This window comes from Apis mellifera, linkage group LG16, assembly GCF_003254395.2.
Source record: "Apis mellifera strain DH4 linkage group LG16, Amel_HAv3.1, whole genome shotgun sequence".
Taxonomy (NCBI): Eukaryota; Metazoa; Arthropoda; class Insecta; order Hymenoptera; family Apidae; genus Apis; species Apis mellifera.
This window is the reverse complement of record NC_037653.1, coordinates 5327925-5350345: the sequence shown is the minus strand read 5'-3', so window position 1 is coordinate 5350345 and position 22421 is coordinate 5327925. Positions and strand designations below refer to the sequence as shown.

General features: G+C 34.9%; 1 protein-coding gene and 1 long non-coding RNA gene across 3 annotated transcripts in view; one reads left to right on the top strand and one right to left on the bottom strand.

Annotated features, from left to right (window-relative positions):
- The window catches only part of LOC550708 (E3 ubiquitin-protein ligase MIB1), a 575562-nt gene that overhangs the window by 512750 nt on the left and 40391 nt on the right, over nt 1–22421 (top strand). The window lies entirely within an intron of this gene.
- Nucleotides 514–22095, bottom strand: LOC107965683. 2 transcript variants are annotated; one of them, XR_001705918.2, is made up of 4 exons: nt 18117–22095; nt 17464–17606; nt 10945–11218; nt 514–2305 (listed from the first exon to the last, which is right to left on the bottom strand). It is a non-coding gene; the product is annotated as an uncharacterized LOC107965683 (long non-coding RNA). The 2 variants fall into 2 exon arrangements; XR_001705917.2 differs by lacking the exon at nt 514–2305 and having other exon boundaries at nt 10386–11218.

The following is a 22421-nucleotide window of genomic DNA, read 5'->3' as shown; positions in this document are numbered from 1 at the left end:
TGCACGATCTCCTAAATTTCGGGCGCGAAATTGCCGGCCGCGCGCACGGCAGACAAATGGCGTCCTTACAAAAACTCGGTGTAGTTCCATCACGCTGCTGCTGCTGCCGGCTGCCGGGCCATTACGATTTAAATTAGTTTCCTCGCGGTCTGGCGAAGAGGAGGGGAGAGGGACGAAAGGATGATAATGGAGGGAGGGGAATAAAAGGAGCGAGGAAAAAGGCAGCAAGTAAGGCGACCGTATTCAAAAGATCTTTTTCGTGGATATCAACTGGTAGATATAGATATATAGATGTATATATATTTATCGGGCCGAGTGGAATAATAAGGGTTTTAATCATTTCTCGCGCCAAATTACAGGAGGAATGGATCGGATTCAGAGGGAAGAAAAATTCGGTCGTAGAGTGAAACAGAGTTTATGACAGAGTTGAAAAAATATACTTGTGTGTGTATTCTTGTCGTTTTTCGTTAGAAATGGAAATTTAATCTTATTTTGCTTCGTCGTTCGTCTTCGGGAGTATTTCGTTAGAAATGGAAATTTAATCCTCTTGATGGATATTTGGATTTTTTTTTTTTAATAGAGTTTATGACAGAAAATACTTGCGTGAAAATACTTTTGTTATCTTCCGTTAGAAATGGAAATTTAATCTTATTTTGCTTCGTCGTTCGTCCTGGGAGTATTTCGTTAGAAATGGAAATTTAATCCTCTTGATGGATATTTGGATTTTTTTTTTTAATAGAGTTTATGACAGAAAATACTTGCGTGAAAATACTTTTGTTATCTTCCGTTAGAATTGGAAATTTAATCTTATTTTGCTTCGTCGTTCGTCTTGGAAGTATTTCGTTAGAAATGGAAATTTAATCCTCTTGATGGACATTTGGATTTTTTTAACAAAGTTTACGAATATTTGGAAAGGATACTTTTGCTTTGTCGTTTATTTTTGGAGTATTTCGTTAGAAATGGAAATTTAATCCTCTTGATGGATATTTGGATTATTTTTTTAGAGTCTATGACAGAATACTAGGAAGGAATACTTTTGCTTTGTCGTTCGTCTTTGGAGTATTTCATTGGAAATGGAAATTTAATCCTCTTGATGGATATTTGGATTTTTTTTTTTTAATAGAGTTTATGACAGAGTTGAAAAATACTTGCGTGAAAATACTTTTGTTATTTTCCGTTAGAAATGGAAATTTAATCTTATTTTGCTTCGTCGTTCGTCTTAGGAGTATTTTGTTTGAAATTTAATCCTCTTGATGGATGATTGAATTTTTTTTTTTAATAGAGTTTATGACAGAATTAGAAAATTATATTTGCACTTTTGCTTTGTCTTTTTCCATTAGAAATGGAAATTTAATCCTCTTAATATATATTTGGATTTGATGAATATTTAATGGATATTTGGATTATTTTTTTAACAGAGTTTACGACAGAATACTTGGAAAGGATACTTTTGCTTCGTCGTTCGTCTTTGGAGTATTTCGTTAGAAATAGAAATTTAATCCTCTTGATGGATATTTGGATTATTTTAACAGAGTTTACGACAGAATACTTGAAAAGGATACTTTTGCTTTTATCGTTCGTCTTTGGAGTATTTCGTTAGAAATGGAAATTTAATCTTCTTGTGCGTTTTTGCTTCGTCGTTTGAGAGTATTTTGTTAGAAATGGAAATTTAATGAATATTTGGATTTTTTTTAACAGAATTTACGACAGAATACTTGGAAAGAATACTTTTGCTTTGTCATTCGTCTTTGAAGTGTTTTATTAAAAATTTAATTTTCTTGGTGATGATTTGATATTTTGATTTTTTTTTTTTTTTAATAGAATTTACTTTTTAGAAATTTAATCCTCTTGGCGTCGATGGATATTTGGATTATTTTTTTAACAGTCTACGACAGAATACTTTTGCTTTGTCGTTTGTCTTTGGAGTATTTCGTTGGAAATGAAAATTTAATCTTCTTGTGCGCTTTTGCTTCGTCGTTTAAGAGTATTTCGTTAAAAATGAAATTAATCCTTTTGGCATAAATATTTGGATATTTGGATTTCCTCTTTTTAACAGAGTTCACAACAGAACAATACTTTTGCTTCGTCGTTTGTCTTTGGAATATTTTTCATATTAGAACTGGAAATTCAATTCTCTTGGCATCGATGGATATCTCGACTTTTTTACTCTCTCTTTTCGCGTGCAATTTATCTTCCTTCCCTTCCGCACATAGGAAGACGAGTTAGATGTCAATGCGAAGAATTTAATTCTTCGTATTAAATAATATAATTCTTCCACCTTGAAACGTTGCTCCAAAACGATACCCTAGGAAACAAATTATTATACACCTCTGGAATTTGCAAATGGAATCCATTCGATATATCAAAACTTACCTCATCCAAAGAAAAAAAAAAAGAAAAAAAAGAAAAGCGAATTAATCTTTAAATTACGAGAAAATGAAAAAAATGTAAAAGAGAAGAGAGAGAAAGAGAGAGAAAAAAAAACAAAACGTTACAATACGATTCTGCCCGTATTCTCACCCGTAGAAAAATTACAAGAAAATACCTTCTCCTCCCGGCTTACGAGAATTCGAAGCTTAAGTTGGCCTCCGGCAAAGAGCATCGAACAAGGAAGATGAAAGAGGGGAGGGCGGAGAAGAGGAAACCTCGAAAGCTTTTTCAAAGGGGAGATATCCGGGGAAGAAGAAAGTTCGAACGTGTCTCTATAAAGCCACGAACCGTAGCCCTGAAAAAAATGGGGGGAGAGAGAAAGAGAGAGAGAAAAAAAAAGAAAGAAAGGAAGGAAGAAAGAAAAGGTCTTGCCTTGCTAGATAAAGGCAAGATCAAGATCCGAGGGCAAGAAGAAAAACCAATTTAAGTCGTAATAGGACGCTTGTCGAGCCAGTTTTCTCCCCCTTCCTTTTTTTTCGAAAGCCACGGATCCTTGCGGAAACCCGCACACCGTTGATCACCTTTCAATTAACACCGCAGAGAGCGCCACCGCTCGACATATCCTCGATGGCGAAATAACTATAATAAACGTCGTGTAAATCGTCGAATTAGTATCTATCGATCTGATTATCATGGATATTTCGTAATATATTTGAATTTTCTCGTACCTTTGGAAGGAGGGAAAGAGAGAGAGAAAGAGAGACAGAGACAGAGATAAATAGATAGATAGATAGATAGATAGAGAGATAGAGATAATAGATAAGAGAGATAAATAGAGAGAGAGAAAGAGAGATAGACAGATAGAAAGATAGAAAAAGAGAAAGAAAGAGAGATAAATAAATAGATAGATGGATGAGAGAAGAGAGATAGAAGAGAGAGAGAGAGAGAGAGAGAGAGAGAGAGAGAGAGACAAAATAAATAGATAGATAGAGAGAGAGATATAAATAGATAGATAGATAGAAAGAGAGAGAGGAAGAGAGAGAAAGGAAGAGAGAGAGAGAGAGAGAGAGAGAGAGAGAGAGAGACAGAGAGAGACAGACAGAGAGAGACAGAGACAGAGATAAATAGAGATAAATAGATAGATAAATAGAGAGATAGATAGATAGATAGATAGATAGAGAGATAGAAAGAGAGAAAGAAAAAACAGAGATAAATAAATAGATAGATGGATAAAGAGAGAGAGAGAGAGAGAGAGAGAGAGAGAGAGAGAGAGACAAAGATAAATAGATAGATAGATAGATAGATAGAGATAGAGAGATAGAGAGATAGAGAGATAGATAAAGGTAATAGATGAGAGATAAATAGAGATAGATAGTTAGATAGATAGATAGATAGATAGAAAGATAGATAGGTAGATAGATAGATAGATAAAGATAGAGAGAGAGAGAGAGATAAATAGATAGATAGATAGATAGATAGATAGATAATAGATAGATAGATAGAGATAGAGAGATAGAGAAATAGATAGAGATAATAGATAAGAGAGATAAATAGAGAGAGAGAGAGAGAGAGAGAGAGACAAAGATAAATAAATAGAGAGAGAGAGAGAGAGAGAGAGAGAGAGAGAGAGAGAGAGAGAGAGAGAGAGAGAGACAAAGATAAATAAATAGATAGAGAGAGAGATATATAGATAGATAGATAGACAATAGATAGATAGAGAGGAAGAGAAACAAAGAGAGAGAGAGAGAGAGAGACAGAGACAGAGAAACAGAGATAAATAGAGATAGATAGATAGATAGATAGAGATAGATAGATAGATAGATAGATAGATAGATAGATAGATAGATAGATAGATAGATAGAGAGAGAGAGAGAGAGAGAGAGAGAGAGAGAGAGAGAGAGAGAAAGGTAACGTTCTTCTCTTCCAATTCTCCCTCCTCTCGTGATTTCTCGTCTCGTTTTTTCAAATTTCAAATTTTCTTTTCTGAAAGGAGAAAAAATTTTCGAGATCGTTCAGAAAACAGTTACTTTTTTTTAAGTAGACGTTCGTTTCGACCTTCTGTTTCGAATCTATCGTCGATCTTCGAGTCCACGTTTTTTTCTTTTTTTTTTTTCCCCCACCCCATCCCAACTCGTCGAGATCGGCGGCGAGCAGCAGCGGCTTGAAAATTCCGCGAAACTGGCAACTTGAGCGTTTAGTCACGTTTAACAGACGTGATTTAAAAGTTTTTGACGCAGCGACAACGAGGGAGGGAGGAGGAGGGGGGAGGGGTAATTCCCGTTCCATCCCTCGAATGTGACCGACTTCGGGCGTCGCCGAAAATCGGTTGAAAAATTCGCGAACTCAACTTTTTCTCCCTTCCCTTAGAAAGAAGGAAACGTTTTTTAATATATATCTTGTTAAAAAAGAATCCTTTGACAAATCGTCATTTCAAATTTTCCTTTCGCGTATTTTATTTTCTTTTTTTTTTTTTTAGATATCTGGAACATAACATAATCTGATCGTAATATTGAATATCCTTGGAAATTTTGTCGTCGAAATTTTGGATATTTAAACTTCGAGAGAAATATTATTCGATACGAATAAATTTTATCGAGATCTGAAACATTTCTAAATGTTTCGAACGAATTGTTTCGAACAGAAACGAATTATCGTCGTAAGATTCTTCGATAAACACGTTTGAAAGATGTATTTCTTCGTTCTTCTTTTATTTATAAAAAAAAGAACTAGAAATTCGAAGAATATTCAAGCCGAAATAATTTATCTAGAACGTGTAAGGTAACGAAAGATTTTATCCAAGAAGCGAGGATATATTATAAGGTAATTGTAAGGTAACGTATATTATGGCTGCATATTTAGATTAAGGGAGGAATATTCCTAGGCAAGATCAATTTCCCTGTGACCTAATTCCCTAGGTATTATGATACGGTGATTTATGAGATTAAAAATCGTGCATGCGTACGGTAGAGAGGGGGGGAGGGGCTAGAAAAGTCGTTAAGAATGATCAACGACGAGTGACGAAGCTTTCCCAATTGCAAACCGGTTAATAATTCATCGTTGATCAAATATATTCGTCCAAGGAATTCGTGAATTGCTTCGTTCCGCTTCGGTGTACTCTTTAATACGTCCTCGCGACGATTGCAATTTATCTCCGTAATAATATCGATCTATTTATTATCGATATAGTAAATAACCAAGATTGATCCTCTCGATTGTATAATAATTATAAATTTTCGTTCAATTTTGCGATAATCGCTTTTGCGAAATTCCTTGGAATCGTATTTAATTGAGCTAATTGAAAGGATTTTTGACCCGGAAAAATCTAGGTTAAGTTAGGTTAAGTAAACGCTTGAAATTTCCTACGATCCAATTATACCTACCTAATTACCTAATTCGAAAGACTTCTCCCCTAATTGGGAAAATAGGTTGGATAAACTATAAATTAGAAATTCTTTAGGGGCCCCTGTTAAATAGCTAATTAAAAAGACTTTTGCCCGGTCGAAGATTAAATAAGTAAATAAATAAAGAATATGGACAAAAAATTGGAAAACTTTCAAGAATTAGAATCCTGTTTCTCGTTCCTTATAGGCTCATCATCGAATATCCAATTTCAAAAGTATGCAATTGTAAGAAATATAACACGTTGGAAACGTGTGATCCGTTAAATTCGGATACGTTATACGGATTTTGAACGTCGTCTGTCTAATTGCTCGTCAAACTAATGAATGGAAGATTCAGCCGATTCGCCCGTGTAAATCAAACGGTAAGATAATTTCGTAGCGTGGGTGGCTGTTGGAACGAAACTTGCAACGGTGGCGAATCGTTAGTTGCGAGTGACGAGGCCGCAAGCTGATTATCTCCTCGCTTCGCTTAAGATTGATACCCGTCGTCGTCTGTACGCTTGTCCTCCGCACCTGCAAAACTGCACACAGCCGTCCAAAAGCGCATTAGCTGGAATAGCTGGGATAGATTGGATAGATCGGTTGGCGAGTCGACGGTCGATCAGTCGATTGCACCCGCGAAATTCGGCTCCAGCCATCACTGGAACTTCCGCATGTGTTGCGAATTAACGTGGCTACTCTTGCAAACCGGATCGCATCCTATGGACGATCAATAATTTCATTTAGAACGGCTCGTCCGTTTGTTCGTCAACCCGATCGAACTGTTTTGAATATCGTTCTATCTTTCTTCTTTTTTCTCTCCTTTTATTTTCCTTTTTTCCTTTCTTTCTTTCTTTCAAAATTAACCACCGTGGATAAATTTAATCCTTTTATACAATCTTTTTATTTTATCGCTATCAAAAATTCATTATATATTGTGAAATTTATTAATACTTTTAATCACTTTAATTCTCCTTATCATTTTTTTCTTTATCGATGTTCGATTTCTTAGTTTGAGAATTGGAATTAGAGATATTTATTTCTTCTCCTGTTTTATTATTATTTCTTTTTCTCCTCTTTTTTCATTATTTACTTTTTTTTCTTTGTTATGCCTTTTTTCCTGTCTTCTTTAGCATTCTCATCGCACACTTTTCTTTATCATTCATCTTTTCTTTTGTCTTATTTTATCATTTTTTCTCTTCTATTATGACCATTTTCCCATATCTTCTTTTTTACTTCCTTGTCATTTTTCTCTTCTGACATTTCTATTTTCTTTTGTCATTTCCCACTCTTCTTATCATTTTCCTCACCTTTCCTTTACCCATTCTCCTATCTTCTTTGATATTGTCATTCTTAATTTGTTTTTTTTATTATTTTATCATATCTCTTCTTTATCCACCTTTTCTTTGATATCCTCATCCTCTATCCACCTTTATCGTTCTTTTCTATATTCTCATCTTCAACATCTTCCCTTTCTTTTATAATCATTTTTTCACCATTTTTTCCCATCTTTTCTAATCATTCTTCTCTTTCTCCTACTTTGACATCTTTCATTTCTATCATTTTCATTCTCCATCTTTTTTGTCATCTCTTCCCCCTATTCTTATCATTTCCTCATCCTTTTTTTGTTTATTCTTTTCTTCTACTCCTATCTTTTTTAATATTCTGATGTTTTCCATCTTTTTCTTTCTCCTCTCTTTGCTAGTCATAATTTTTTCATATTTCTTTCTTTTTTTCTTTATTCTTCTTCGCACGGAAATTTATCAATTCTTCTTCACATGGAAATTTATCAATTCATCTTCACGCGGAAATTTATCAATTCCTCTTCACACGGAAATTTATCAATTCCTCTTCACACGGAAATTTATCAATTCCTCTTCACACGAAAATTTATCAATTCCTCTTCACACGATCATTTATCAATTCCTCTTCACACGGAAATTTATCAATTCCTCTTCACACGGAAATTTATCAATTCCTCTTCACACGAAAATTTATCAATTCCTCTTCACACGATCATTTATCAATTCCTCTTCACACGGAAATTTATCAATTCCTCTTCACGCGGAAATTTATCAATTCCTCTTCACGCGGAAATTTATCAATTCCTCTTCACACGGTCATTTATCAATTCCTCTTCACACGGAAATTTATCAATTCCTCTTCACACGAAAATTTATCAATTCCTCTTCACACGGTCATTTATCAATTCCTCTTCACACGGAAATTTATCAATTCCTCTTCACGCGGAAATTTATCAATTCCTCTTCACGCGGAAATTTATCAATTCCTCTTCACACGGTCATTTATCAATTCTGTTTCTAGTTCTGCTTTTGCTCCTTCTTCTCCTTTCCTGCTTTTATCATTTCGCACTCTTATCATTTTCTTCATCCTTTGTCGATTCTTCTATTACTATATTGTTTGATATTATCATTTCTAATTTGTTATACTATTTTTTTCTTAATATTTTTTCCTTTTATAATCATTTTTTCACTATCTTTTTCCATCTTTTCTAATCATTCTTCTCTTTCTCCTACTTTGACATCTTTCATTTCTATCGTTTTCATTCTCCATCTTTTTTGTCATCTCTTCCCCCTATTCTTATCATTTCCTCATCCTTTTTTTGTTTATTCTTTTCTTTTACTCCTATCTTTTTTAATATTCTGATTCTTCTGTTTTCCATCTTTTTCTTTCTCCTCTCTTTGCTAGTCATAATTTTTTCATATTTCTTTCTTTTTTTCTTTATTCCTCTTCACACGGAAATTTATCAATTCCTCTTCACACGGAAATTTATCAATTCATCTTCACGCGGAAATTTATCAATTCCTCTTCACACGGAAATTTATCAATTCCTCTTCACACGGAAATTTATCAATTCCTCTTCACACGATCATTTATCAATTCCTCTTCACACGGAAATTTATCAATTCCTCTTCACACGGAAATTTATCAATTTCTCTTCACACAGAAATCATTTTTTCACCATCTTTTTCCATCTTTTCTAATCATTCTTCTCTTTCTCCTACTTTGACATCTTTCATTTCTATCGTTTTCATTCTCCATCTTTTTTGTCATCTCTTCCCCCTATTCTTATCATTTCCTCATCCTTTTTTTGTTTATTCTTTTCTTCTACTCCTTTCTTTTTTAATATTCTGATTCTTCGATCTGTTTTCCATCTTTTCCTTTCTCCTCTCTTTGCTAGTCATAATTTTTTCATATTTCTTTCTTTTTTTCTTTATTCTTCTTCACACGGAAATTTATCAATTCCTCTTCACGCGGAAATTTATCAATTCCTCTTCACACGGAAATTTATCAATTCCTCTTCACACAGAAATTTATCAATTCCTCTTCACACGGAAATTTATCAATTCCTCTTCACACGGAAATTTATCAATTCCTCTTCACACAATTCTTAATATTTTACCACTTTCATCTACCTTTTCTTTGATATCCTTATTCTCTACCCACTCTTTTTTTCTATATTGTCATCTTCATTAACTTCCCTTTCTTTTCTTATAATCATTTTTTCCCATCTACCTCTGTTTTCTCCCATATCTTTTTTAATCATTCTTTTTCTTTTCCCTCCCCTGTCACCTTTCTATCGTTTTCATTTTCCATCTTTTTTTGTCATTTTTCACCCACCCTTATCATTTTTCTTGTCCTTTCTTTGTGTTCCTCTTCATACGGAAATCAATCGTCTACTTCTACTTCTATTTCTGTTTCTGTTTCTCCTTTTGTTTCTCCTTTTCTTTCTACTTCTTCTTCTGCTTGTGTTTCTGCTTCTGCTTTTCATTCTCCTCCTTCTCTTTCTCCTTCTCCTTCTGTTTCTTCTTTTACTTTTCTTTCTGCTTTTCTTTCTGCTTCTCTTTCTGTTTATCTACTTCTCTTTCTTCTCTTTCTCTTTTCCCATCTACTTCTGCTTCTGTTTCTGCTTTTCCTTCTCCTTCTTCTCTTTCTCCTTCTCCTTCTGCTTGTGCTTCTCCTTTTACTTTTTCTTCTGCTTTTCCTTCTGCTTCTCTTTCTGCTTCTCCTTCTCTTTCTTCTTCTCTTTTTTGTCTATTTCTGCATCTATTTCTGCTTTCCATTCTTCTTGTTTTCTTTCTTCTTCTCTTTCTGCTTGTGCTTCTGTTTCTCCTTTTACTTTTCCTTCTGCTTCTCTTTCTGCATCTCCTTCTGCTTCTCTTTCTGCTTCTTCTTCTATTTCTCCTTCTCCTTGCTTCTCTTTTTCTTTTCCCCTCTACTTCTGTTTTGTTCTACTTTTTCTCCTTTTTCTCTTTCTTCTTTTCTGTCTGCTTCTGCTTATGTTTCTCCTTTCGTTTTTTTTTCTGCTCCTCCTTTCCTTCTGTTTCTGCTTTTTTTCCTGCTTTTCTTGCTGGTTCTGCTTTTATTATTTTCTCTGCTTTTTTGTCATTTTTGTTTTCATTTCTTTGTCATCCTCCTCTCATTCCTCCTCTCATTTCTCCCTTTATTATTCTTCCAACTTCTTTATTATTCTCCCCGCTTTTCTTTTAATCATCATTATTCTTCCTTTTTTTCCATTCTTCCACTTTTTATTTTTTTTCTCTCTTGCACGGTACTTTTTTATTGTTTCTAATTCTTTAATATTTTCATTCTTCTTTTATTATTTTATTTATTATCCTATTTTTTTTCCTATTTTATCCTTTCTTTCCGCCTTCTACCATCTTCTTTCGCTTCTTCTTCTTCTTTGGTTCAATTTTACGCTAGTGGACGTCGCTACTATTAGAACAACTATCCTATTATAATCACATATTTTATATTAATATATTAATCAGCAAGAAATAATTCACGATAAGAATTTTCGATAAGTTTTATTTTTAAATATATCATACACTATAAAATAACACTCCCTCTTTTTATTATTATTACTTCCCTGCAATCTTTCGCCACGATTTCCAATTGTAATAATCAAAAGATTCGGAATCAATTCGTGTCTCGTATCGAATAAAAACGAAAAAATGAAACTAAAGTAAACGTTTCGGGGGACGAACTGATTAAATTCTTTTTCTCGATTACTCGAATGGTAGCGGCTTGACCAGAATTCACGATAAGTTCGCTAAATAAAAGGAAGGGTCTCCCTCTCCCCTCTCCCCGTTTGGGCGTGTTAGGGAAGGCAGTCATGGTGAAGCATTTCGAATGTTCGCTCGTGCACGGTTGATTTGCAAAGCTAGCCTACCTTGCAATTGCCGCTTCGCTCGCTGTGTGTCTCGGCATCTCGCGTCATTGCCTGCCAATTCGATTGGACCCAGTAATTTTAATGTGTCGCTGGACCACGCATCAATAATGACGTAGCGTGCACGTGAGATCAATTAAATCAATTAGCGGGGCAAACGCGAAATGGAAGCTGGATCCTCATCCGTGCGTGGTGAGCGAATGCCGATGACCATGGTTCAGGCTTCCGTGAAAAACGGACCAAGAAGGGGGAGAATAAAGAATAAACAAATTTCATTCTGAAACGAGATAAATCAATTTATCAATTTATATGTAATTCCATATCCAATTAAAAAGATAATTAATAATCTTAAAACTTGTTACTTCTTCTTTCTAATTGCAGACAATTTATTCCAATTTATTCGAATACTTCTATTTTATTACCTGATAAAATATTCGTTGTTAATATTGATTCAGAACAGATTTAGCTACAAAATTTTCTCGAAAATCATGGTCAGCACGTAGTTACATCAAGTTATCTTGTTCGTTCAACGAATCGAAACACTTTCGACGCTTTGTTTTTCCAAAATACATTCGATTTCCCTAGCGCTAATTCCCAGCAACCTGGCAAACGTGTACGGAGAATTCTCGATGCACGATTAAAGCTTCGTAGGAGTGGCAGTGTGCTTACCAAGCACTTGGACAACGTCCTTCAACAAATGCAAGCCCTACGAAGAGAGACCCAGGTAGTTTCTCCACCTGGAATATGCGATTCTCGAGATATCTGCCAGTTTCCCTTGGAAAATCAAATTTCCTCGTTATCCAATTCTGCCTGATTTTGCAGAAAGTTGGGGGAAAAATTTTGAGAAATAATAATTTTGAGAATAACAAATATTTTTCCTATTCTTGTCTCTTTATATATATATATTTTAATAATTTCAATAATAATATAGAAATAATTAATTACAAATACACTAATAATTGTATTATCAATGATCATTTTATCACGTCTTTTTTCTTTTTCTGTTCCAGGTACGTGTATTATCTCCTCTCTGAACATTCTCTTTTGGGTGAGTGAATCGTTAATTACATACAAAAATTACTCGATTTACAATATTTTCTTATTTTCCAATGGAACATGAATTATTTTATCATCGCGAAAACTTTGCACATTTTTATATAAATCGATTCCATTATTTATCGGTCTTGTGTTATATATACAACAGTCACGATTCTTCAATCTTCTCTCCTTTCGTTTCTTTAAATTAAAAAAAATTAAAATCGAAAATTACTCGATTCACAATATTTTCTTACTTTCCAATGGAACATGAATTATTTTATCATCGCGAAAACTTTGCACATTTTTATATAAATCGATTCCATTATTTATCGGTCTTGTGTTATGTATACAACAGATTCTAATCCTCTCTTAATTTCTTTAAATTAAATTAAAAAAAATTAAAATCGAACATTACGTACGAAAATTACTCGATTCACAATATTTTCTTACTTTCCAATGGAACATGAATTATTTTATCATCGCGAAAACTTTACACATTTTTATATAAATCATCGAATCGATTCCATTATTTATTAGTCTTGTATTATATATACAACAGTCACGATTCTTCAGTCTTCTCTCCTCTCGTTTCTTTAAATTAAAAAAAATTAAAATCGAACATTACGTACAAAAATTACTCGATTCACAATATTTTCTTACTTTCCAATGGAACATGAATTATTTTATCATCGCGAAAACTTTGCACATTTTTATATAAATCGATTCCATTATTTATCGGTCTTGTGTTAAATATACAACAGCTGCGATTCTAATCGTCTCGTTTCTTTAAATTAAAAAAAATTAAAATCGAAAATTACTCGATTCACAATATTTTCTTACTTTCCAATGGAACATGAATTATTTTATCATCACGAAAATTTTGCACATTTTTATATAAATCGATTTCATTATTTATCGGTCTTGTGTTATATATACAACAGCTGCGATTCTTTAAATTAAATTAAAAAAAATTAAAATCGAAAATTACTCGATTCACAATATTTTCTTACTTTCCAATGGAACATGAATTATTTTATCATCGCGAAAACTTTGCACATTTTTATATAAATCGATTCCATTATTTATCGGTCTTGTGTTAAATATACAACAGCTGCGATTCTAATCGTCTCGTTTCTTTAAATTAAAAAAAATTAAAATCGAAAATTACTCGATTCACAATATTTTCTTACTTTCCAATGGAACATGAATTATTTTATCATCGCGAAAACTTTGCACATTTTTATATAAATCGTCGAATCGATTCCATTATTTATCGGTCTTGTGTTATATATACAACAGCTACGATTCTAATCCTCTCGTTTCTTTAAAAATTAAAAAAGATTAAAAACGAAAAGAAAAGGAGAAAAATACAGATCGATTCGAAGAAGAAAAACTCCATATTTCCCCCGAATCGAAATAATTCACATTCAAAGGGCTATTTCACCCAAGACGTTTGTTATTACTCGCGCATAAGGGGGGGGAGGGGGTGATATTCCTCGATTCAATGCCGGGCTCGATTTAATGCCCGGCTCCCCATAAAACGATCGTGGATATGGATTCTTCCGCCGAATTTCGCGGCGGGGCTATACTTCACCGAAACGATGTCGTCACCGCCAGGATAAAACCTCTCCTCCTCCTCCTCCTCTTCATTGTTCCGCTCCTACAGGGTGATCAAATACTTCACCTGGCGACGTCTTTATCTCGATTCGATCCGTCATTTCTTTTCTTTCTTTCTTCTTCTTGTCCACTTCTCTCTCCACTCCTCGCATTGGCTCCAGAAATGGACCACGACATCGGGACGAAATTATAATCAGGGGAGAGGGGAGAGCTTGCTCTTAAACGGGTCTCGCGAGCAAATATTTGACTCGATTTCGAGCGTTTTATTCTGTTTTTTCTTTTTTTTTTCTCTTTCTTCCCTTTCTTTCGATTAATCGCGAAAAAAAAGGGAAGGATCCGCCACGTGAGATCGAGAGAAAGAAGGGTGGAAGAAGGATGGAAGGAAAAATAACGATGATTAATTTTATTCGTTTCGAGATTTTTAAATGGGAAAACGTGGAAAGGTAAGGCTTTGATGTCTAAGAATGATTTTTCGCTACGAATCTGAGATTTTGAAATGATTGAGAAATGATTCTGCGTGAATATTAATTTGGAAACTTTTTAAAAAGTTCAAGAATCTATATTCCACGAGAGAGAAAGAGAGAGAGAAGAAAGCCATCTTTGTCGTTGCATCCTCTTACATATCGCGCGATAAGATTTCAAATCCAATGATTCGACGATAAAAAAATAGAAAGCAAGGAAAAGAAAGGAAAGAAGAACTTTTTCGAAAGAAATTGCTAAGCCTTAAGAAAGAAAGAGAGAAAGAGAAAGAGAGAGAGAAAGAAGAACAAAAACTACACCATCTTTATCGTTGTATCCTTTTCGTTGATCGACACGTTTCAAATCCAATAATATTCGGCGTGGTTTATATCAATAATTCGATGATAAAAAGATAGAAAGCAAGAAAAAAGAAAGGAAAGAAGAACTTTTTTGAAAGAAATTGCTAAGCCTTAAGAAAGAAAGAGAGAAAGAGAGAAAGAGAGAAAAAAGAACAAAAACCACACCATCTTCGTCGTTGACGATTCGACGATAAAAAGATAGAAAGCAAGAAAAAGAAAGGAAAGAAGAATTTTTTTGAAAGAAATCACTAAGCTTTAAGAAAGAGAAAGAGAAAGAGAGAGAGAAAAAAAGAACAAAAAACCATATCATTTTCATCGTTATATTCTTTTCATTAATCGACACATCGCATTTCAAATCCAATAATATTCGACGTGGGTTATATCAATGATTCGACAATAAAAAAGATAGAAAGCAAGAAAAAGAAAGGAAAAAGAACTTTTTCGAAATCGCTAAGCCTTAAGAAAGAGAGAAAGAAAGAGAAAGAAAGAGAGAAGAACAAAAACCACACCATCTTCGTCGTTGCATCCTCGACACGCGTATTTATATATCGTGCGATAACGCTTCAAATTCAATGATATCCGACATATCAATGATTCGACGATAAAAAGATAGAAAGCAAGAAAAAGAAAGGAAAGAAGAACTTTTTCGAAAAAAATTATTAAACTTTAAGAAAAAGAAAGAAAGAAAAAGAGAGAGAGAGAGAACAAAAGCCATACCATCCTCGTCATTGCATCCTTTTTGTTGATCGACACGTTTCAAATGCAATGATATCCGACGTGGTTATATCAATGATTCGACGATAAAAATATAGAAAGCAAGAAAAAGAAAGGAAAGAACTTTTTCGAAGGAAATTACTAAGCTTGCCTTAAAAAAAAGAGAAAGAGAGAAAGAGAGAGAGAGAGAGAGAGAGAGAGAAGAAAAGCCATACCATCCTCGTCGTTGCATCCTTTTCGTTGATCAACACGTTTCAAATCCAATTGAATTATATCAATAATTCGACGATAAAAAGATAGAAAGCAAGAAAAAGAAAGGAAAGAAAAACTTTTTCGAAATAAACTCTCCTTAAGAAAGAGAGAAAGAAAGAAAGAAAGAAAGGAAGAGAGAGAGAGAGAAGCAATCAAGAGCCGCGTATAGCGCAAAGTTTGCGTGACGAGGACGGAGATGGATAGAGAAAGGCTCGGCGCGGCCGCATAAACCGGATGTCCCGGGCTTCTCCCCCGGCCGGCGTAATATCGTAAAGCCGATTTCGATGGAGAAAGGAGGAGGGTGGCAGTGGCTCAGGTCCTCTTACACCCTTTCCACCGCCCCGTTTCCACGTGTACGCCCCCTCTCCCCCTCCCCTCCCTCCCTCCTTCTACGTGTATACGTGTAGGTGGAATAAATTTCGCGGCAACAATTCGACAATCCCGGCTCGAATCGGCCGGGATACACGCGCGCACACACACCTCTCCCCTCCCCTCTCCTCCGTGCACGCGCGGACCCACCAAACGATCCCACCTTTATCGGGGAGGGGGAGGGAGGAGGATCCAAGGATCCTGATGGATTCGGCCCCATTCGTGCCCCAAATCTATTCCGTTTTATTGCCTTTCTGATACATAAATTTTTATTCAATTTGATTTGCCGCCATTGCTATGGTAATACGGCATGGAAAAGATGCATCTCCTCCGCCTCCTCCTTCTCGCAGCCGTCCCTCTTTTATTCCTCTCTCTCTCTTTCTCTCTCTTTCTTGGTTTTTTTTGTCCCCCTCCTTCTCTCGCGTGGATCTTCTTGGACCTTCTTGATTCCTTTCCTTTATTTTTCTTTTCTTTTCTTTTCTCTGGATTTTTGGAGGAGGGGAAGGGGATACAGCTTTTGTAAGATTTCCATAGACGATCGATTATTTTTTGTGTATATGTATATATATAAAATTGTGTGGATAATTTTGTTGTTCAAAAAGAGTTTTTTCCATCGTATATGTCGAATTATAATACGAGTCGACTTATTAAAATAGGTAGAACGTCTACGTGAATTTTTTAAATATTTTTATCCCTTTCCAATTTTTTAATCCTTGACATATACGTAGAATAAAATTTCGAACGATATTTTTAAATGATATTTCTTCCGTTTCACGGTAATTAGATTAGATCGTGGAATTTTTATGCTTCAGATATCCAAATTAACGTAGCAATGTTTGGAAAATTTCATTAATTTCACGTAAATTTATTTGTACGTTCATTTACATCAAATTAATAAATAATAATAAACTAATTAACAAGAAATATAAAACTCTCTTTCATATATATCGAATTACAATATAAATAAACGAGATAAAAAATCGCGAGCAACTCTAACCCATCACTAAATCATTTATATCAAATTAATAAATAATAAGTAATACTATAATAATAATAATAAACTAATTAACAAGAAATATAAAACTCTCTTTCATATATATATCGAATTATAAGTACAAATAAACGAGATGAGAGATCGCGAGCAACTCTAACCCATCACTAAATCATTTACATCAAATTAATAAATAATAAGTAATACTATAATAATAATAATAAACTAATTAACAAGAAACTTATAAAACTCTCTTTCATATATATATCGAATTACGATACAAATAAACGAAATAAGAGTTCGCGAGCAACTCTAACCCATCACTAAATCATTTACATCAAATTAATAAATAATATACTATAATAATAATAAACTAATTAACAAGAAACTTATAAAACTTTCTTTCTATATATATATATATATATATATATATATATATATCGAATTACAATACAAATAAACGAGATAAGAGATCGCGAGCAACTCTAACCCATCACTAAAAATCCGACAAAAATCGTTCTCTTTCTCCATCAAATTAAAATTAATATTTCCCCCCGAGTTCCACTAGTTAAGGCCATTGAAAATTTCGTCTTCTCTCCCTCCCTCTCTCCCCTCCCCTTCCCTTTAAGCCAGAGAACCCTCGCGATAGATCGAGCTTGGATGGATGCCCACGTAAAAATGCCCGTGGCTGTTCGCGGAAATTTCGATTCTCTCGATTCTCACCGGCTCTCTGCTCTCCCGTTCTCCCGTATGCAGCTCACGAAACAGCCCTTACTTCTTGCACCCCTGCGCAAGAACGCCACCCTACGGCCCTGACGCGGCGCACGTGACCCCCGGATAGCGATGGGACCGATACCCTCTTGCACCTGTAACCAATACACCGATGTATTAATAAATCCGATACGATGATTTAATATCGCTCGATATTCGTCGATTCCAATTCAAATATTTTGGATAAACGTTTGCTTTGCCAATATTTTTTTTCTTTTTCTTTTATTTTTCCGAGAGATGATCAATTTCGAAACTTACGACGATAAATTCGAATCTTGTGATTTCGTATCGATCTGGCTTTGCGATTTAGAAAAATACAAATTTTCTATAATTTCGATAAATTGATTAATTGTTATTAATTTGTAATTTGTGTGGGATTATTTGTAATATTTCTTAATCGTTGGATTTGTTGAAATTTGGACAACATTGAAATTTTCGAAATTTTTAATCTTTGGAATTTATTAGTTATTTCACGACTTAACAATTGTCAGTTTCCATCGCTGGTGGCAGCCCTGTGCAGGAGGACACTGGGGGAAAAGGAGGAGGATGCGCAGAGCGGAAGGGCGGAAGACGATAGCGAAGCACGTGACACACATATTGCCTACCTTTCGAGAATCTCCAGCCAAAAGCTTCTTCTTCTTCTTCTCCTTCTTCTCCTTCTTTATTCGTCGCGGCTTCGCGACCGGAATGATAGGGAAAAAAAAATCTAATCTGCCAGATTAAATCTCTAATTCACGGCTTGTGATCGGTGACCGGCTCGAGAGGATATGCTTTACTATAATAAAATCTCCTTCGTGAAAAGAATCATACGATATTCGACGAAGAGAGAGAAAAATTACGAAATATCGCAGTGTGGCAAATGCATGACAAGAAAAGAAACAAAGGAAGATAATTTAAAGAATTTTCGTAAAAATGAATTCTCACGAATTATTAATTTTTCTATAATAAATTTAAAATTGAAATCTAATTATTAATTTCTAATTATTAATTTTTTTTTTTTAAATCCAAGTTTCTCGCAGTTGTTGACAAATGCATCTGTCTCACTCTTTCTCTCTCCAACTTCTAATTCGACAAATTTCTACTTCGTTTTTCCAAGTAATTTTACAACGTTCAGGCGTTAAACGGATAAAACGGATTTGCTTTCGCCCCGCCGCAAATTCGGGAATCCAGTTACATTTATTTGTGTTTAATTAATGTTGCCTGGTTGCGTTGTCGTAAAAGCGGCACCCGTGCCCGATCCCGTGCATACCGGAATTACCAACTTTCCAGAATTTGATAATCTGATATTCTAATTTAAGCTCGAACATAAATTTCGCGATACAACGCGCAGTGTAATGAAATTCGGCCGAAAATAGGGGGAGGCGCCCAACGCCGCCAAACGATTCCGCCGAAATTATTTGGGAGAAAGTTTCGTTTCGTTTTGCCTATCCCCCTTTGTCTCCGTATCTATTTTTACGGGAGATTAAATTAACCTAAAAAGATTCGAATCGTGTATTCACGCGCGAATGAATAAACACGAATTCGAATAAAAATTGGCGTTGTCCAATCGAAGGTAATTTCGTTCGATTCTTTTCATCCGATACTTCGTTTTTCTCGGCCATGTAGCGAAAGCGGTAGGCAAACTGACGTTAAACAACTATTAACCTCAAAGTCGATTGGAAGTAACGTTAAAGTCGGTTGTAGCGGAAAATAACGTGTTCGGTAAAGTACTTCTGAAAGCAGCGTCGAGGAGAATCGTCCTATTAGGAAACTCTTGGGTAAAGCGCGACGAACTGTATTTCAATAATCGACTATCAGAAACGTCGATATTGGCCGAAACCGCCGACATCTGCTGCTACTGCGAAATCGTGCACTCGATTCCATCTCCGTATAATGACACACGCGGTTAAATAGTTTCATCGATATTCGAAATAGCGATGCATACCGGAATTTTGTCGAATTTTTTGATCACACGAACGATAAATGGAACGTGTTTTCCTCCATCCTTTTATTTACGTTCTTTCGATTTTGTCCCGACAGGATTTTATTTATCTATTATTCTCTTTGAATATTTGTAACTAATGACTGATACGCAAATTAAACAGTTGAGATTTAAGAACAATATGAATCACGTAAGAAATAAATAATATCGAAGAATTTTGAATAATGAAGCAGTTGGAATGAAAATTTATAAAAGGATAGAAAAAAAGACATTGCCATACTCTTCCACGTACTTTTGTATTCGATCATGTCGAATCACGTTGAACCTAACCTCTGAAACTCTCGAAAATTTTTCTCAAGGATATTCGATAAGATATTCCATCCAATTGTTACACATTTCACGTTATTAAAAAATAATTGCTTCTACGTTGACACGAAATATTTTCCGAATAACGAAACACTATTTTCCACTATTGTAAAATCGAACACAAATTTATAAAGGAACGTTACGATGCTCTTTATTCGCGTACTTTATTCGATCACGTTGAATCTAACCTCTGAAAATTAGAAAGTTCTTCTCGATGCAGCGATATTCCATCTAATCTTGTTATCTTATACATTTCACGTTGTTAAAAAATAATTGCTTGGAACGAAATATTTGCCGAATAACGAAACACTATTTTCCACTATTGTAAAATCGAACACAAATTTATAAAGGAACGTTACGATGCTCTTTATTCGCGTACTTTATTCGATCACGTTGAATCTAACCTCTGAAAATTAGAAAGTTCTTCTCGATGCAGCGATATTCTATCCAATCTTGTTATCTTATACATTTCACGTTGTTAAAAAATAATTGCTTGGAACGAAATATTTGCCGAAATAACGAAACACTTTTATAAAATTGAACGCGCAATACGAAAAACGTGAGAACCACTTGAAAGTCGAATAGAGACTGTAGAACGATTATACGCAATAAGGACGTGTGATCTGTTTTGGTGGAAGGGGAAAACAAAAGCGTGTGTGTTTCTCGGAAGTGTACGAATTAAAGTATGTTTACATCGTGCAACGTTTCGACGATATGTTTATATTTTCGTACCTATTCGTTTCGTACGTTATGCAACGCATATGTTTTCAATACAAAGCGTATAGAAATTTTACCTCACAAATAACAATATTTTCTCGTTCTCTCGATATTTCTCTTCAAAATTTTTGTCCTAAACAAATTTAAACAATCAAATTTAATAAATTTGCAGGACGATATCTTTTATTTTACAAAACTCTAAGAATTTACAATATACACGAAATATTAAATATTAAAAATTACATCTCCATCGAAATTCTTCACCTACTTTATTTTATTATTTATTAATAAATACTCGAATTATAAAACCACAAAATTACAAATAAAAAAAAGCCTAGCACGTTCGTATCTCCTAAAAAACTGGTCCAACGGCCCGATTTCCAAAGTCGATCTGATCGGAATCGATCGGGCAAATAGCGGTTTCCGTTCGGAAGGAAGGTGGAATAGAATTCTCGCGGACGGCCATCACGTAACACGATCCGTTTCGAGTCGTGGGGTCACGATGCGATTATGCATAAATGCTTATGCATATATGCATCAGAGAAGACGCGTATCGGGCCGACAGGTGCGAGGCGGCACGGATTTTCCGGCCTCGAAAATCGCCAAAACGAAGAACGTTCCACGCGAAGCTAACAAACTGTGGGGCGAGAAATTTTCGTGGATCAGAGAGAGAGAGAGGAGGGGAGGGGGGAGAGAAACGACGCGAGGATGGCATAAAGAGGAATATGGAGTACGAAGATGGCGCTGTGCCAACGAGTTCTCCATGCCTTTTCCGTACCCCATTTCGATGATCGGTGTATATCGGAGAGAGCGTTTGATCGAGAATTTTGGCCGGATTGAATTATTTGTTTGTCCCTCGATTTTCATTTTCGCCGAGCTTTTTTTCATTATATCCTTCTTATCCTTGCATTATCAATGATCTTGTTGGAAAGAAAAATTGATTGAAAATTTTTTTGAACCAGCGAAGAGAAAAAATAAATAAATAAAGAGTGAAAAATCGAACGATTAATCGAGTATTTCGAGGATTTAAAGCGAAATCCAATAGTTTGAGGATGGCAGTTGGAAACGTTGTAAAATGGAAACGATAAATCCGAAAGGTTTTAATTAATAGCAATTAAAACCCAAGTTATTTACTTTTTCTTTTTTCTTTTTTCGCCGATGTCCAATTGAAAAATACACGGCGAAAAAATCGATATAAAAGAAAAGAAAACCGGAAATCGTCTAATTACAGAGCGCGGCACGTGTTAAATACACGCCTCTTATGGGCAACGTTCAAATAACGCTAAGAAGAGTAATTATCATAAATTTATGCGGTTACGTATTAAAATTAGGTATTCAAATTGGCCGCGGTAGTTAAATGCAAATTTTAGTACTTGGCGCGTATTTACTGTTACCTGAAGAGCGCTCCTGCGCCCAGTTTCGTAGCTTATTAACCAACGACACCGTTTTGTATATTTAGTGCACACGGTACCCGGTGCCAGACCGCGATTTCCTTTCGCGATTACATTTCAAATTATAACGGCAAAATATACCGATATACAAGATCCAGCCTTCATCTTTATCAATTTCCACGATCTATCTCCTCGATCTAAAAAATATCTAATATAAAAAAAAAAAAAAAAACAAGTAATTAAAAACATTAAATTGAAAAATCACCATCATTTGATTTTTCGAAATTTTTCTCCTTCCAAGAGAATTTTCGGGATAATAAAATACAGCGACAAAGATGCCCTCCCCTCTTTTCGTAATCGAGAAATTTAATCGTCCTGTTCGAAAAGAGGCGTTAATTCTATATATTATTCCTTAGAGGGAAGGAGGAGCATGGAATGTGTTATACACCGATGTATTTTAATGGGGGCGCTTACTGTCAGTCGACTATTTTCGCCGAGAATTCCTCTACCCAACC